Source organism: Podarcis pityusensis (assembly GCF_964106645.2).
Source record: "Podarcis pityusensis genome assembly, chromosome: 10".
NCBI classification, from domain to species: domain Eukaryota; kingdom Metazoa; phylum Chordata; class Lepidosauria; order Squamata; family Lacertidae; genus Podarcis; species Podarcis pityusensis.
The window spans coordinates 8,542,767-8,560,090 of record NC_138035.1 but is presented as its reverse complement, the minus strand read 5'-3'; the positions used below and the strand labels follow the sequence as shown (position 1 = coordinate 8,560,090).

Below are 17,324 nucleotides of genomic sequence, written 5' to 3'. Positions count from 1 at the left end.
GTCAAAACAGCAGAGAATATACTAGGAGGGCAAGAGAAGCAGGCGGAGGTTCAGATTAAACAATGCGCCTTTCAGGGCAGCAGCCTAGTACCATGAAGAGTACTCATGGTACTATTTAGGTGTTAAAGGTAAAGGTACTCCTGACAATTAGTCCAGTTGCAAACGACTCTAGGGTCGCGGCGCTCATCTCGCTTTACAGGCCAAGGGAGCTGGAGCCCATCTGCTTTCACAGACAGTATTTCTGGGTCATGTGGCCAGCATGACTACGCCGCTACTGCTGAAGTCAGAGCAGTGCACAGAAATTCCGTTTACCTTCCCACCGGAGTGGTACCTATTCATCTACTTGCACTGAGTGCTTTCGAACTGCTAGGTTGGCAGGAGCTGGGACGGAACAACGGGAGCTCATCCTGTCATGGCACAGTGATTTAACCCACAGTGTTAAGCAGGTGCAAATCCTCCAGCCATAAGCCATAGTTGTCCCATCTCCTGGTGCCACCCCACCTAGATGTGGTCCTCAGAGCTCCGCCACCACCATCACCTGTGCCAATCAGCTCCAGAAACCCAAACTCCTCCCACCTGATCTCCACCTGCCTTGAGCCATGCTCCTCTAGCTGCACTTTTACATGAAAGTGTGCAGAATGACTCTAAAAGTGTTAAGTAAGAAAGATGACCCAGTTATACTTGGGCAAATCCGGGAAGAGGGTCGCCATATCAAATCGCACGCACACATGTGCAGAAAAGCCTGCCAGAGCTAACCACTGGCTGTGTCCTGTATGCCTGTATTTATTTATTTGATTAATTTTCATTTCATTTGTAATAAAAATAACAACAATCCACAAAGCTGTTTGCAAAAAGGGTAAAACAAAATAAGAATTAAAAGTGGTTAAATAGCTGGTTAAAGAGTTTGAACAACAATTAAAATCAGCAATAAGCTAAACATGGGTTGAAAGATGCTACATATCTGTCTAGGCGTGTCAAAGCAAAAAAGAGTACAGTGGTACCTCGGGTTACAGATGCTTCAGGTTACAGACTCCACTACCCAGAAATAGTACCTTGGGTTAAGGACTTTGCTTCAGGATGAGAACAGAAATCATGCCCCGGCAGCGCGGCAGCAGCTGGAGGCCCCATTAGCTAAAGTGGTGCTTCAGGTTAAGAACAGTTTCAGGTTAAGAATGGACCTCCAGAATGAATTAAGTACTTAACCCGAGGTACCACTGTACAGCAAAGGGGCGTCAACAGGCCTGATGTCAACAGCCAGGGAGTTCCAAAGTTTGGGTGCTGCCACACAGAAAGATTGATTTGTTATAAATGTGGGATGAGTGTGTACGTCACTGAGAGTGCACCCCCCAAAAAAGTGTGAAGAATCACGGTTCCCTATTTATTGCACACATATTATACAAACACTTGTGGCATCCATACTTTCTCAAGCCTTCCAATGCAAATGCGTGATCAGCTGTCAGGAAGCAGCCATGCCTTCACAAACATAACTTGGAAATATTCCTTTCCTTCCTTTTTACTCATCGCTGCACCCACACAATTCTAATAATAGTAAAGATCCCCATTCAAGTGAATGCGGAGTATTGAGTGACTGGGCTTTGCACAGGCAGGGAGAAGCGACGCAAAGGCACCATGAGGTACCTGAGATATAGCGCGCCTTCAGAGCAATTGGATCACATTCACCATATGCCCAGCGCCATCCATGGAGCAACAGGTGGCTCAGGATCCGGCTCCCCAAAGCAAGTCATCAGGTATTTGCTGAACGAGGAGAACCTGCCAAGCTCTCTTGCTGAGTCTCCAGCACAGCATCTCCCAAAATGCAGAGACAAAGAATTGTAGCGCCTCCAAAACGCTCGTGGCTCATATCCGAGTACAGGGAAATTACAGCGCCTCCGTCAAAAAAACAAAACAAAACAGCTAATGTGAAAGCAATACCCAGCCTATCATCACACGCCGCTCCGAAGAGACTGATTAAAAGCAAACACCAAGGAAACAAAAGATAAAGAGCGAGGCAGAATGAGGCCGGAGGCTTCCGGATTCTGCCGCTTTGTTTATTTCCAGACAAAACTCAAGCCAGCTTTCTACAGCAGCTTTGAAACGACAGCAAAGAGGATGCTTGTAGGAAGACAGGAAAACAGAGGTGGCATTAGGTGTGTGTGGAACCACAAAGAGAAATGTCACCTTTAGTATCGAGGGCTGGCCAGACCATTAGCCTCGCTGAGGCAGCCACCTCAGGCGGCAAGTTGGGGAGAGCTGGAAAGGAAAGAGAAGGGCGTTCTCGTGTGTTTTTGCCTTTCCTTTTGCTGCAAATGCCGCAACGCGAAGGTCTCACTGCCACCAGCCTGGGCAGAGTTCAGGGCCTGCCAGCTTCTCACACTGCCTCCAGTCACCTCAGGTTGTGGCTATCATAAAACTACACTCTGCTCCATAATCCTTTGCGATTACAGCAGCCAGCAAAACGTCACCTAAACAGATGTTGGAAGCGAATGTGGGTGTCTCTCCTTGGACAGAAGATCCCAGGTAATTTTATGTTGTGAGCCACCCTGAGATCTACGGGTATAGGGCAGTATACAAATTTAATAAACAACATAAATAAACAAACAAACAAATAAATAAATAAATAAATATCCCCTGAATCTTATACTGTAAACCGCCCTCTGATCCTCGGATGAAGGGCGGTATATAAATTTAATAAATGAATGAAATAAATAAACCTCCATGGCAGGCTAGGAGAGAACCCTGCCTGAAACCTTGGAGAGCTACTGCCGGCCAGTGTAGGCAATATGAAGCTAGATGGATGCAGAGTCTGACAGGCAGCTCCCAGTGTTCACATGAGTGAGGCCAAAGAGAGTTTCAGTATGAAAACTTTCCAGCGGGGTTCTGCCGACCAGTAAGGTTATCGCCAGTTGCCACCTAAAGCAAAATCTGTTGTGGTTTTTGAAAGGTCCGTTCCCGGGCAAAACTGCTAACACCTGGTATGGTTTTGAACGTCCCTACCTGCAAAAACAGGGACTTCTCTATGGGACACTTAGGGACACGGGTGGCGCTGTGGGTTAAACCAGAGAGCCCAGGACTTGCCGATCAGAAGGTTGGCGGTTCGAATCCCCGCGACGGGGTGAGCTCCCATTGCTCGGTCCCTGCTCCTGCCAACCTAGCAGTTTGAAAGCACGTCAAAGTGCAAGTAGATAAATAGGTACCGCTCCGGCGGTAAGGTAAACGGCGTTTCCGTGCGCTGCTCTGGCTCACCAGAAGCGGCTTAGTCATGCTGGCCACATGACCCGGAAGCTGTATGCCGGCTCCCTCGGCAGGTAAAGCGAGATGAGCGCCGCAACCCCAGAGTCGTCCACAACTGGACCTAATGGTCAGGGGTCCCTTTACCTTTTTACCTGCAAAAACACAGGCAGAGGGCACTGGGATGGATCTGCTGTGAGATTTCAAAGATGTGTGTGGTGCGCTTCTCAAAACGCCGGGGAGCGTACTGTCTCGGGGTGCCCTTGAGCAAACATCGCAAGCGAGGCAGCAGCACCCGGGATGCGTGCTTTGCTGAATTCTCGTGCTGCAAAGCACATCCCATCTCCCAAGCCGCTTGGAGCTCTTTAAAGCAAAGGGCTGAGGCGCTCGGAGGAAGCAGCCAGCTGTGAGCTTTTTATTGGTCACGTTTGAACTGGCTGGGTAACCGCACAACGCTGATTAAATACCCCGAAGTCATGCGCCGCACTGTAGCAGACACAGCAAGAAATCTAGCCTGGCACTCTTCCCATGCTCCCTTGGTGGTGGTTGTGTTTTGTTGTTTTTCACCCTCTCGGGAATAATTCTCAGGGCCTTGGCTCTCGCTGTGGTAAATCTGCGCCTAGGCTGTCCCATTTGAGGCTGCAGTAGAGGCCTCACAAGACTGAGGCAGATCCCCATAAGCAGAATAACTTCCGCAATGAAATAATAATAATAAGTTCCGGCAAGTTCCGGATGAAAAAAAGCCCTGTGTGGAGGGAATTCGTTTGTATGGAGGAATGTTTCAGTCAAAACATCTTTCGGTCTCAGGTGGTGTGGCCCAAACGACACGTTTGCCACCTTAGCGAGAATTGTTGGGGTTTCCGGACAAATTTCAAAAATAAACCACTTCTTCAAGCAGTGCTTAGTTTAACTATGGAAGAGAAGGAAGCCTCCATGCTAGATGGCTTTAAAAGATGATTAGGCAGATTCCTGAAGGAGAGGGCCATCAATGGCTACTAGCCCAAATGGCTTTGCTGTGCCTCTACAGGGAGAAGCAGCTAGTATTCTGAATATTTATATTGTTCTCAAGTTGTTAACCAAGCCTCTCAGATGTGTGGCAGTTGCTGAGTCGCGAAGGGAGCACTCTCTGCATGATTTTTTTATTTTTTTTACCTCACGAGGGCCAAAACTGAGACCAAACACAGGTTTGCTATCTGAGAAAGAAGTAGGCCTCACTGGTACACAGCCCCAAATAGGCAGGCGCTATCTTCCTCCTAGCTCTTCCTGCTCAGAATCTATAATATAAATTATAGTGATGTATAATGAAGATGCCTCTGTGGGGAGGCTGTTCCACACTTGGGGCCACCACAGAGGAGGCCCTCTTCCCAGGCTGTCACCCCCGAGCCACTGAGGGTGCAGGAACTGCCAAGAGGGCTTCTTCTGCCTTTCTCAGCACCCAAAAAGGTCTGTAGGGAAGGAGGCAGTCTTTCAGATATTTGGGACTGAGTTGATTAGGGCTTTAAAACATGGCCCAAGAAGATGGGGGACACAATCAGAGCAAATCATGTTTCACTTGGCACGGAAGTCTCACAAAAATCACCTCAGAAGGCAGTGGATTCTCCTTCATTTGAGGTTTTTAGACCAATATTGGCGGGTGTTTTTTCTGTCATGATTCCTGCAAGGGGTTGGACTAGATGACCTTTGGTGTGTCTCCCAACTCTACAGTTCTGCAATGCTACAATCCAGTTTCACAGCTCTCCTCTTTTTTTGTGTGGAAAACCACAGAAACGGGAGTTAACGGGAGAGCCAAGTTGCGCCACCCACATGTCCTATTAACAAGCTGTGGCCTTCAGCTTTTCTCACGTCTCCCCTTTCCCGAGCTCTGCGAGGGGACAGCTGGCAGGATGGACCTCGCAGTTAATGAACCGCTGCCAGCGCTAATCCGGCACTGCCTCCCTCCGCTTACCTTTGCTCTGCTCCAGGGATGCCGGAGCAAGAGGGGGCCTTGCGTGGGATGCTGACTAAGGCAAGCTTGCGGCAACAGATTCGCTGTGCAGCAATTCAGCACCAAGCGCAGCTACACAATCCTCCTTAATCTCAGCTGAACATTTCCTTTCCCCCTCCGGCTTCTTTTAATAAACCCTGATTACCATGGGCAGAGCTTTTTCTTTGGGAACCTGCACAGAGAGAGAGCGAAAATTCAGACAAGGGACATTGTCAACAGCTCCCCCACCTCAGCAAAGCACACCTTCCAACTGCAGCTATAAGTCCCTTCTCCCTCCCTTTAAGTCACAGCCAGGTGGAAATTGAAGGCAGGCCCTCCCTCCGCGAGGATCCTGCCTGGAGAGAGTCTTTTCTACCGAGCTTAGAGTAATAAACAGATCTCAGCCGCACAAACACACGCCGAAATGATAATAATAAAAAAGCAAGCTGCAGCATGTCCAAACAGAGAGATTAAATTTCTACACCTCCGCGGGAAATCTCCAGGGGCTGTTTAACTCCAGACCAAACACCTGACCGATTCCGGCAACTGGCTCATCCGGTCCAGGAGATAATCTTCTGCGCTGGGCCATGCTGTGTGCATCAGACATGGCACACACAGAACATGAACAACATGGGACAATTGTCTCTCTCTGTGTGTGTTCCCGCGCTTGGTGCCTGTCAGGAAGGATATGCCCATTGGAAATCGGGAACAGCTCTCTTAAAGCACAAAGCATAAGAAGAGTTTTCCCATTTGCCATGGCGCTAGGCTGCAATTTGCTGCAAGGTTGGGAAGCATCAATGTTACATTTGCATCCCACCTCTCCTCCAAGGAGCAGCACAAGGTGACACATATGGGTCTCACCCTCCTCCCCATTTTATCCCCACAACATCCCTGTGAGGTAGGTTTGGCTGAGAAACTGTGACTGGAAGAAGAAGAAGAAGAGTTTGGATTTGATATCCCGCTTTATCACTACCCGAAGGAGTCTCAAAGCAGCTAACATTCTCCTTTCCCTTCCTACCCCACAACAAACACTCTGTGAGGTGAGTGAGGCTGAGAGACTTCAGAGAAGTGTGACTGGCCCAAGGTCACCCAGCAGCTGCATGTGGAGGAGCAGGGAAGCGCACCCGGTTCACCAGATTACGAGTCTACCACTCTTAATCACTGCACCACACTGGCTCTCTCAAGCTTCATGGCCAAGCAGGGATTTGAACCCTAAAATAATGATAAACCACTGAGTGGTACATAGAATATTCAAGAACAGTAAGCAGGACTGGCTGCCATCTCTCTCTCTCTCTCTCTGACTACATTCGTCGAAGAAGCAACATCTGCTTAGCCTAAGATGCTCTCTTGGCTTCCAGAAGAGAGGACAAAGGGACTATCTCTTTATGGGATAGATTCCAGGTATATTACTTTTGCAACTTAAGTCTGCCTTCTGGGATCCATCTATGAACAGAATGAGTGAGTGAGTAAACTCTTTCTATACTTTTATAGAAGACGGTGTCATGTCTATTTCTTTTATGAGGGACTAAAGGGGAAATTGGGACGCGGGTGGCACTGTGGTCTAAACCACACAGCCTAGGGCTTGCCAATCAGAAGGTCGGCGGTTTGAATCCCCATGTCCGGGTGAGCTTCTGTTGCTCGGTCTCTGCTCCTGCCAACCTAGCAGTTCAAAAGCACATCAACGTGCAAGTAGATAAATAGGTACCACTCCGGTGGGAAGGTAAACAGCATTTCCGTGCGCTGTTCTGGTTCGCCAGAGGCGGCTTGGTCATGCTGGCCACATGACCCAGAAGCCGTACGCCGGCTCCCTCGGCCAGTAGAGCGAGAAGAGCACTGCAACCCCAGAGTCATTCGCAACTGGACCTGGCGGTCAGGGGTCCCTTTACCTTTAAAGGGGAAAATACCAGGTAACTTATTTTAGAGGCTTTAGCGAGCCTGAGCAAACACATCCGCTGTGCAAGTTTAAAAGGGGGGATGTTACTCTGCTAAATTGTAGACCTTGTTAACACAAGTTGGAAAGGATATAATCAAACAATATATCCTCTCCTACATCCCTGAACATTCCCACACATTGGCCCAGTTAATCCCAATGGAATCTACTGGGAAGAGGTTCAAGAGTGGGCAAAAGCTTCTCTGGGCAACTCACTACCTTTCAGTCTAACTCTAGCCCTCACCAGGTTGAATAGCAATGTGAGAAACTAAGACACAGGTTAAAGAAACAATATAGAGTTGCCACTGCACATTGGCTTTGAAACACACCACCGGTGCCTACAAAAGCATGGCTCCAAGCAGTTTCCCCCTTGCCCCACTCAATTCCCAGGTAAAACCCACTCTTTAGTGACACATTGGAGCAAACGTCAATCCGGAGAAAACCCAAATTGCCACTTGCTCCGACCGAGCGCTAAAGAAGAATGCAGTTAGGAAAAGAGGAAGTGCGGAGAAGCCCCAAGTCAACGTGGATTGACTTCCCCACATCGACAAGGGCCTGGAAATTGAAAAGTGGAATCAGCATTGCATTTCCAGAAGAGGTCACTACACAGGCAGAGTAACCACTCGGCTGGACTGGGTGCCTCCATCCCTCCCCCCCACTCACCCGCTGGAAACCTCCTTTCTGATTTCCAACTGAGATTTATAAAAAAATGAAAATGAAAAAAAAATGCTATTATCCTCTACAGAGGTCCAGAAGTCAAAAAGAGAAATGACGTGAGCAGACTCTAATGGAATGCTTTGCACTTATGTTGACAGAGGTCTCCCGCCGTGAGAAAATTCCAGGCTGGGCTGTGGCAAGGGTGATTGACTATAAGTGGTCTGTGGATAGCTGTAATAAGGTTGTTTGGGTGGTTCTGCTAAGGCTCAGCTACTCCCTTCCTCACCACTGCAGATTAGCAGGGGAAGCTGCCCACTGCCCTATCTCCTTGGATAAAATGCCCCTAACCTGTGGTTAGCCCCCAGATTATGGACAGGGGCAACAAGAAGAGAATTCCCCCTGCTGTCTCTCCTCTAATGGGTAATAGACTAACACTCTAAGGCAGAGCTTTCCAAACGGTGTGTCGTGACACATTAGTGTGTAGATGTGTCGCACGAACCTTCCCTGCGCTCCTCCCGGGGCTGGAAAGGGGTTAGTTTACTGAGTAAAACTGAATTGCTGTGTCGCGAAATGGTGCATGTCTAAAAAGCGTGTCACAAACATGAAAAGTTTGGAAAGCTCTGCTCTAAGGGCTATTTTTCCTTCCTAGCCCCTTGTAACTTGCTTTTGCTCCAGCTGTTTTCATGTAGACCTTTACATACAGGAAAGCCTTTTTTCTCTGCTGGGGATCTTCAAACTGTGCCATCAGATAAGCTTTGCAAGGCCTAAGGTGACCGAAGCAGAGCTCCTTGCAAGACCCGAACTCATCCGCAGCTTATCAATAAAATTAGCTAACTGCGAAGTTTGCAAATTGGTGAACCCTGGTCTTCCAATGTGATGGGTCCAAGTGTGAAAACTGCCTTGTGTCTTTGAAGAGCAATTTGCTCTTCAAAGCTGTTCTCAGATAACATTATAGGCATGTAATGCGATGTAAACTAATGTAAATTGTGCAATGATCTGCTAGAGCTTGTTATCTGTTATCTTCACTGGGCAAAACCTCTGCTCTTTAAAGTTAGCCCTCTTGTGTTTTACAACCTCCTTGACTCTGCTGTTGAAATGCAAGAACTTTTTTTTTTTTCAAAATCTGTAGAACCTCTTCAACAAAAGGGCTATCTCTTCAAATACAGGATATTTAGGAAGCTGCTTTATTTAGGAAGCTGACTTTAGGAAGTCAGAGTATTGTTGTTTGTTGTTGTTTAGTCATTTAGTCGTGTCCGACTCTTCGTGACCCCCTGGACCAGAGCACTCCTGTCTTCCACTGCCTCCCGCAGTTTGGTCAAACTCACGTTGGTAGCTTCGAGAACACTATCCAACCATCTCGTCCTCTGTCGTCCCCTTCTCCTTGTGCCCGCCATCTTTCCCAGCGTCAGGGTCTTTTCCAGGGAGTCTTCTCTTCTCATGAGGTGGCCAAAGTATTGGAGCCTCAGCTTCAGGATCTGTCCTTCCAGTGAGCACTCAGGGCTGATTTCCTTCAGAATGGATAGGTTTGATCTTCTTGCAGTCCATGGGACTCTCAAGAGACTCCTCCAGCACCATAATTCAAAAGCATCCATTCTTCAGTGATCAGCCTTCTTTATGGTCCAGCTCTAACTTCCATACATCACTACTGGGAAAATCATAGCTTTAACTATACAGACCTTTGTTGGCAAGGTGATATCTCTGCTTTTTAGTGCTGGCTTAGTACTGGCTACCCTGACTGAAAGCAGCTCTCCAGGGTCGTGGATGAGGGATGCTTGCAGTTCTACCTGGATGAACATCCCACGGATTGAACCTGGGATCTGTTGCATACAAAGCAGTTGCTCCACCAATGAGCTACAGACTTTGCTTTGCCAGAATTGCTTCCTCCAGCACCAGATTTAAGCTATGCAAAACATTAACACATCATGGCGAAATGCTCTCGCTTGACTTTCCCCTTGATGTAATGCTTTGCATGGATTTTCTTTTCTTTTTTTAATGTGAGAGAGCATCTTAAAATGCAATCATTCATCTGCAAACTGAAATAATACACTCTCCAAAGCATTCTACCGCATTATTATTTTTTGACAGATCTTCCTCTAACTGTTGCTTTCAGTGTTCGAAAATTAAAATGTTTTTGGCATTCCCGCTGTTATTCAATACATTTGAGGGATGAAATTCCAAAAAAAAAGATGTGAATCAGTTTATGTATGCCACAACAGCCACAAGGATACTTCTGGCTCAGAAATGGAAAACGCAGGAGCTTCCAAGATTGGAAGAATGGTGGACTAAGATGGTGGAATATGTAGAATTAGCAAAGTTGACGGGGAAGATCCAGAATCAGCATGACGAACTGTTTCAAAAGGACTGGAGCAAATTTATATTATATATGAAAGAACATTGTAAACATCTGAAAACGTTTGTAGCTTGGAATTGAAATGTTTTGTAATGGGAATATAAGGAACTGATTTACATTTAATGAGGGGAAATATAAAAATAAGAGAGAAGGTAAAAAAAGTGGCTATGGAAATGCTAAGAACAAAGTAAATATGTACGGAAGTCAGAGAGAGGGGTGGGAGGAGGTCCATGCTCGGACAGAGCGATGTTTGAGTTTATTGAATTATGTATGGAAACTGTGATTGTGATAAAATTAAAAATGCAATAAAAATTATTTTTTTTGAAAAAAAAGCAATACATTTGAGGGGGGGTGTTACAATCAAGCAGTGTATAAATTTTATGAAATAAATTAGTTGCATGAATGCACGGGGCCAGGGCAAAGTGAAATGGGATGTCTTTGAAACATTGGGCAATGTGGAGGAAAGGAAAAATGCACCTTTTAAGAAGTTTCATCTCTTAATCTCAGGGTTGTGGGTTAAAGCCTCACATTGGACAAGTGATTGCATGGGTTTGGAACAAATGACCCTTGTGATGATGATAATAAATAATAATAATAATAATAATAATAGTAATAATAATTTTATTTATATCCCGCCCTCCTCAGCCGAAGCTGGGCTCAGAGTGGCTAACAACAGTAAAAATAACACAGTTTACATAAAATCACAATCCATTAATTGTAATACATTCTAAAATCAATTCATTCTAAAATCAATTCAGAATCAAATTAATGACAACCATTGGGCTAGAGTTCTATGAGGATTACAGAAGGAGGGGGTCAGACTGTGCCTTGGTCAAAGGCCTGGTGGAACAGCTCCATCTTGCAGGTCCTGCGGAAAGATGTCAGGTCCTGCAGGGCCCTGGTCTCTTGTGGCAGAGCGTTCCACCAGATCGGGGCCACGGCTGAAAAAGCCCTGGCTCTGGTTGAGGCCAGCCTAACTTCTCTGTGGCCCAGGACCTCCAAGATGTTTTTATTTGAAGACTGTAAGGTCTTCCGTGGGACATACCAGGAGAGGCGGTCCCATAGGTACGAGGGTCCTAGGCCGTATAGGCTGTATGATGCCTTCAATCACTACCATTCTATGATTCTATGCTCCCTTGGATTTAAGAATACACGTGCCGCTGCAACTTCAGTGTTTTTCTTTCTATCTTCTCCCTCCACCTCAAAGCAAGTAAGCTGTAGACGGAGTCTGCCCCTCGTGCTGCAGAGGAGCCCAAAATCAGGCACATGGAAAAGGATGTTTTCATCACAAAAATGACAGCAGTGAAAGCCAGGGAGCTATGTTCTTAGAAGTTCAAGTGAGTGGATAGGCAGCTGGAGGAGGAGAGGACAGAGGGTGAAGAAAGAGCTGTGAGTGAAGGGGCCCCTTTCCCCATCCTTTGGACCCCCCAGGAAACTCAACAAACCTGCTGCTCTTGGAACTGGGTGCGGAGAGGCTGCAGCTGAATTGAGTCAAAGGTAAAGGACCCCTGGACAGTTAAGTCCAGTCAGCTATGGGGTTGCAGCGCTCGTCTCGCTTCAGGCCGAGGGAGCCGGTGTTTGTCCACAGACAGCTTTCCGGGTCATGTGGTCAGCGTGACTAAACCACTTATGGTGCAACGGGGCAGAAGCCAGAGTGCACGGAAACGCCATTTACCTTCCAACTGCAGTGGTACCTATTTATCTACTTGCACTGGTGTGCTTTCGAACTTCTTTGTTGGCAGAAGCTGGGACAGAGCAAGAGGAGCTCACTCCGTTGCAGGGATTTGAACTGCCAACCTTCCAATCGGCAAGCTCAAGAGGCTCAGTGGTTTAGACCACAGCGCCACCTGCATCAACTGAATGGGACACAGCTGTGGGGAGCCTAAGGAAGGGCCATCTACCTTGGGCCTGCCCATAAAAACCAAGTCTAAAATGAGAGTCTAGGGTGATATCTACTGTTTCCAGGAACTCTTCTCACTGGACTTTTGTGGGTGAGCTGAGAGTTTGATGGACCCTTGGTGAGAACTCAGAGGCTGAGAAGGAGGGTGTGTCAGAAGGAAAATTAAGTGATATTGATTTATATATATATATGAGGAGCTTTGTATGAATGCAACATTTTTTATATGTGACTTGTGTGTCACTTCAGTTTTCTGTACGGTGCTTAGATATATATTTAATGTCAAGCGGTATAGAAATTAAATAATCCAATCCCATCATTCATCCACATAAGTGGAAATTTAGATGAGACTTTAAAAGCTGCTTCTGCAATGGCTTCAGCTTGCAAGGGCAGTAAAACACATCTGGAGAGGCTGCAGATAAAAAATTCTTTTTATCCCTTAGACTTTCACCAGCACCCTTGTTGCCCACGCAAGTCCTGAGGCTTCAATAGAAGCCTCCAGGTACAAGGAGGGGGCTTCCCAGGGATCGGGGCCCTTTGTTTGCACATACAGATGTTGGAGCGCCGTCAACACTCATTCTATAGCAGCAGCAGCAACGTAATTGCTCAGCCTCATTAGCAAATATTTATCGCTGCTGCAGAAGACGCCCTATTGTTTGGAGGTGCAATTAAAAAGCTCGGGAATGCAAGGCATGCCCTGTATCCGCACCTGTTGAACCATGACCTGCATCTGCACCTGTTGAACTAGGAAGTAGGGTTGCCACCAAGCAACCAGAATTTTACTGGAAGGATGGTAAGATCCATTGTCTTGACCAAGGGCCAAAACTGAATTGCACAAAGCTAAGGAAGGGACGCGGGTGGCGCTGTGGGTTAAACCATAGAGCCTAGGACTTGCCGATGAGAAGGTCGCCGGTTCAAATCCCTGCAGTGGGGTGAGCTCCCATTGCTTGGTCCCTGCTCCTGCCAACCTAGCAGTTCGAAAGACGCCAGTGCAAGTAGATAAATAGGTACAGCTCCAGCAGGAAGGTAAACGGCATTTCGGTGCACTGCTCTGGTTCGCCAGAAGCAGCTTAGTCATGCTGGCCACATGACCCGGAAGCTGTACGCCTGCTCCCTCGGCTAATAAAGCGAGATGAGCGCTGCAACCCCAGAGTCGTCCTCAACTGGACCTAATGGTCAGGGTTCCCTTTACCTTTAAGGAAAGGAAAAGGGGGGGAAATGCGTAAGTTGTTCTTGCAAACTGGTGCGCCTACATGGGCTGCCATGCAGCGAGAAAGGTTGCTAATGTTTAGCTGTGCCTTTAAAGAGCTATTTGATCCGCAGCAATTAACAGGTGACAACAGGAAATGCTTCAGCTGCTAATTATAGCCCATCAAATTGTTATTAAAGGCACAAGAGTAGGCCAGGCCTACTCCACCACCCCCACCCCCATCTGAACGGCTGGCAATGGTAATCACATAACTGCACACCGAGGTGTCACAGGGAGCTGGTGGATGCATTTGGTGTGTAATTCAGAAATCTGTGCAGTCAGGATTGTGGGTGCAAATGCATTCAGCACCCTGTCACCATATAGCATTCCACCCTCTCAGTATAGGGGGTCAGTCATGGTGGTGGCCAACAGAGGCAGATTAAGGGCAGCACGGCCAGTTCCCCCACACTGGCCACTGAGGGGGCACCACCACTGAGGGGGCCATTGTGTAGGCAAAGAAGCAATCGGCAGTACCTCCATGCATCCCTATTTTCCAGGGACAGTCCTGGATTTACAGAAGCCATTCCGGTTTCTGGTTTGATCCCAGAATGTCCTGCCTTGGATGGCATGGTAGGATGTCCCTATTTTCATAGGAAATTATCCGACCCCCCAAGCAAAGGAGATAAGTAACTATACAACCTTTAGACGATACCTGAAGGCAGCCATGAATAAAAAAAAAATCAAAATTCAACAATCTGCATCCCGCTTACAGAAATACCTAGGTATATATGTACTTTGTTTTTCTAGCTTGATCAAAATTCTTTATTATTTCATAACAGGTAGATAGTTAAGAGCTTAGGCAGCTTCAGCGACAGGCACCTGAAACCCACCCACCCCCCAGAATTCAGCGCCCGGGTGCCCCGCGCCACTTGCACCCCCGGGTAAAGACGGCCCTGGAGGCAGTGTAGCCATCAAATTTTGCACCAGTTGCAGTGCCTGAACAGACTTCAAAGGCAGCCCCATATATATCACATGGTGCTTCTCTATCCTAGAAGTTAGGCTACTCTTGTTCAGATATGGCCATAGCTCTGCCACTGGCTGAACGCATGAAAGAACTGAAACCTATAGGAAACTGTACATAATAATAGAAACGCAACTGTGTTGCAACAGTTCCTCTTTGTAAACAAGACAGGAAAATTTAGAACTCCAAAATCCAGGGGGAAATGTGGTTGAGATTCCCAGGAACCACGAATCCTATCAGCCACCGAAACTTGGCACGATCCATACTCTCCCAGCCTCATTTTTTTTGTTCAGGATGAGGGATTTGCAACATTTTTGTTTGCAATGCATCTCCTTGCATCGAGAAACAGCCCACCTGAGCCTCCGGCTAAAAACCAGTGGCTTTGCTTGCTTACTGCCACACAACAGGCCCAGTCTCTCCCTGAGTACAAATGGGGCATTAACTTATTTTTATCTGCCCATCTCTGGCAGGATCAACTATTTGAGCTGTGTTTTCCTCAGGCAGGGAAAAAGGAGGAGGTAGTCCCAATATGCAATGGGGGAGAAAATGTATTTATTCCAAAAAGAATCAGATAAAACCAACCTGGTGTGTTTTGATCACGAGTCCTTCTTCTGGGGGAAATCTCTGCTACCCATGTTCTCTGATAAAATATGTATTACATTGCTGGAATTAAATTATACAATCCCTGCCAAATTATGTACACAAACCACTGGCATATTTATAGAGCATGTGGGAGACCGCCCCTCTTTTTTCTGTCCTATTGGTGTAAGGCTATTGCATCTGAAGGCCGGTGCATGTGGCCACAGACACCAACCAAGTGAAAAACACAGGGAGTCACATCAGTCGGATAAGCAGAAAGAAACATTTCACTTTTTGTGCAGAGAAACTGACCCTAGATTGTCCAGCTGTTGAAGCACCCTGTACTTTAAAGGCCTTTTGTCTAATAAGGCCTTGAAAAAATTCCATTCAGGGAGTCACGTTGAGCACACTGAAGGTGACAATTGCATATCCCACAAGTGTCCAGGAAAACCCGGGACATCCCGCGTTTTTATCGCAAGAGAACGGCAGCCATTTTAGTTGCTGTGGTCTCACATTATTTCAAAGCAAATAATGTGATTTTTTTGTGTGATTTCCCCACAAAAAAACCCTTTGGGGTTGGCGTGATCTTGTATGGCACCCCAAAACATGAAAAAGGTGTTTGGGGAGGAACCGTGGTGCGAAATCGCATGTGATCACAGCAATGTGCTCTTTTGATAAATGAAAAGACATGTCAGGGATTGTGCTGCAGAGGGCAGCACTGAGGAGGAATGATGGGAACTGCCCCCTGACCCTGACCTTGAATCTTCCCAGTAGCAGGAGGTCAGTATAGATTTGGAAAAGTGGTTTACAGAGGGGCATAGTTTAGAAGGCAGAAGTTGGGAAATAGTGGATGGGGAACAGCTAGCAGAAGAAACACAGAAGAAGAAGAAGAAGAAGAAGAAGAAGAAGAAGAAGAAGAAGAAGAAGAAGAAGAAGAGGAGGAGGAGGAGGAGGAGGAGGAAGAGTTGGAGTTTGGACTTGATATCCCACCTTTCGCTCCTCTTAAGAAGTCTCAAAGCGGCTAACAATCTCCTTTACCTTTCTCCCCCACAACAAACACTCTGTGAGGTGAGTGAGGCTGAGAGACTTCAGAGAAGTGTGACTAGCCCAAGGTCACCCAGCAGCTGCATGTGGAGGAGCGGGGAAGTGAACCCAGTTCATCAGATTACGAGTCCACCACTCTTAACCACTACACCATGCTGGAGAGAGGGTCAGCAGATTCAGAGTCTCTGGACAGCATTCCCCCGCCCCCAATCCCCAAGGACATGGAGAGCTCAGAGAGTGTTAGAACAGAAAGTGCAGAGGATACAAGCTCCGATTACAAGACATAGGAGTGATGTAGATTAATAGGGATGGAGGGGGGTAAGCCTTAGTTGGGAGCACCACCATTCTAAAGAGAAGCTTTCTTTTGTCTCTCCCTGTGTTTATTAAAGAAACTAACTGGTAAGACTTTCCTTTCATCTGATCTGCTTATTACTGCCACGGAGGAGGAAGCCGATTCCACGAAGCCTGACAAGATGGTGTCCAGGAAGGTGGCACCCTGGATTTGGGCTTCAAGGTGTTGGAGGGTAAGCAATTCCAGGCTGTAAAAACAGATTCAAAGCCAGAATCGCTGAAAATCCATAGACTAACCGCCCTCATTTTGTCTCCAAGCTTCATTAACTACAAACCCCAAAATCTGGGATCCCCTCCAAACGCCAGTCATCTCCCCATTCATGAGAAGCACAGCAGGGAGTTTGCAAAAACACGGCTCCCTCCCTCCACTCCCTCCACACCTTTTCTATCCCTTGGGGAACGACTTACTCAATGAGTCATGACCATGTGGGTGGCCATGTGGGTGCAGCAGCTTCCTTGCAAGAGTTGCCCTGGGCTGCATGCTTTATGCAGCCAGAGCTGTTCTCCTCCTTAATGCCCCACACTCCCTTTGCGATGCAGAGTCGCTGCTTGGTCATGAAGTCCCAAAGCTGTTGTGCCACCAGCAAAGGGGGAGGCGGAACATTTTGGGAAAGTGACTGAGGGCTGCAGAGCTCTTGTTTACGTAAACCCCACAAATAGGTTTATTTAGCTCAGTGGTGAGGGGGAGTCACTCAAGGGTGCCAACTTGAATAAAATTGATCCCAAGACGTGGCACATACATCTCATTTTAATGGTTGTTGTTTAGTCGTTTAGTCGTGTCCAACTCTTCATGACCCCATGGACCAGAGCACGCCAGACACTCCTGTCTTCCATTGCCTCCCGCAGTTTGGTCAAACTTATGCTGGTAGCTTTGAGAACACTGTCCAACCATCTCATCCTCTGTTGTCCCCTTCTCCTTGTGCCCTCAATATTTCCCAACATCAGGGTCTTTTCCAGGCAGTCTTCTCTTCTCGTGAGGTGGCCAAAGTATTGGAGCCTCAGCTTCAGGATCTGTCCTTCCAGTGAGCACTCAGAGTTGATTTCCTTAAGAATGGATAGGTTTGATCTTCTTGCAGTCCATGGGCCTCTCAAGAGTCTCCTCCAGCACCATAATT

General features: G+C 47.2%; 1 protein-coding gene across 1 annotated transcript in view; it reads right to left on the bottom strand.

Moving 5' to 3' along the window:
* PLXNA4 (plexin A4) overlaps positions 1–17,324 on the bottom strand; it is a 609,453-nt gene that overhangs the window by 556,709 nt on the left and 35,420 nt on the right. The gene's annotated exons all lie outside the window — the stretch shown is intronic.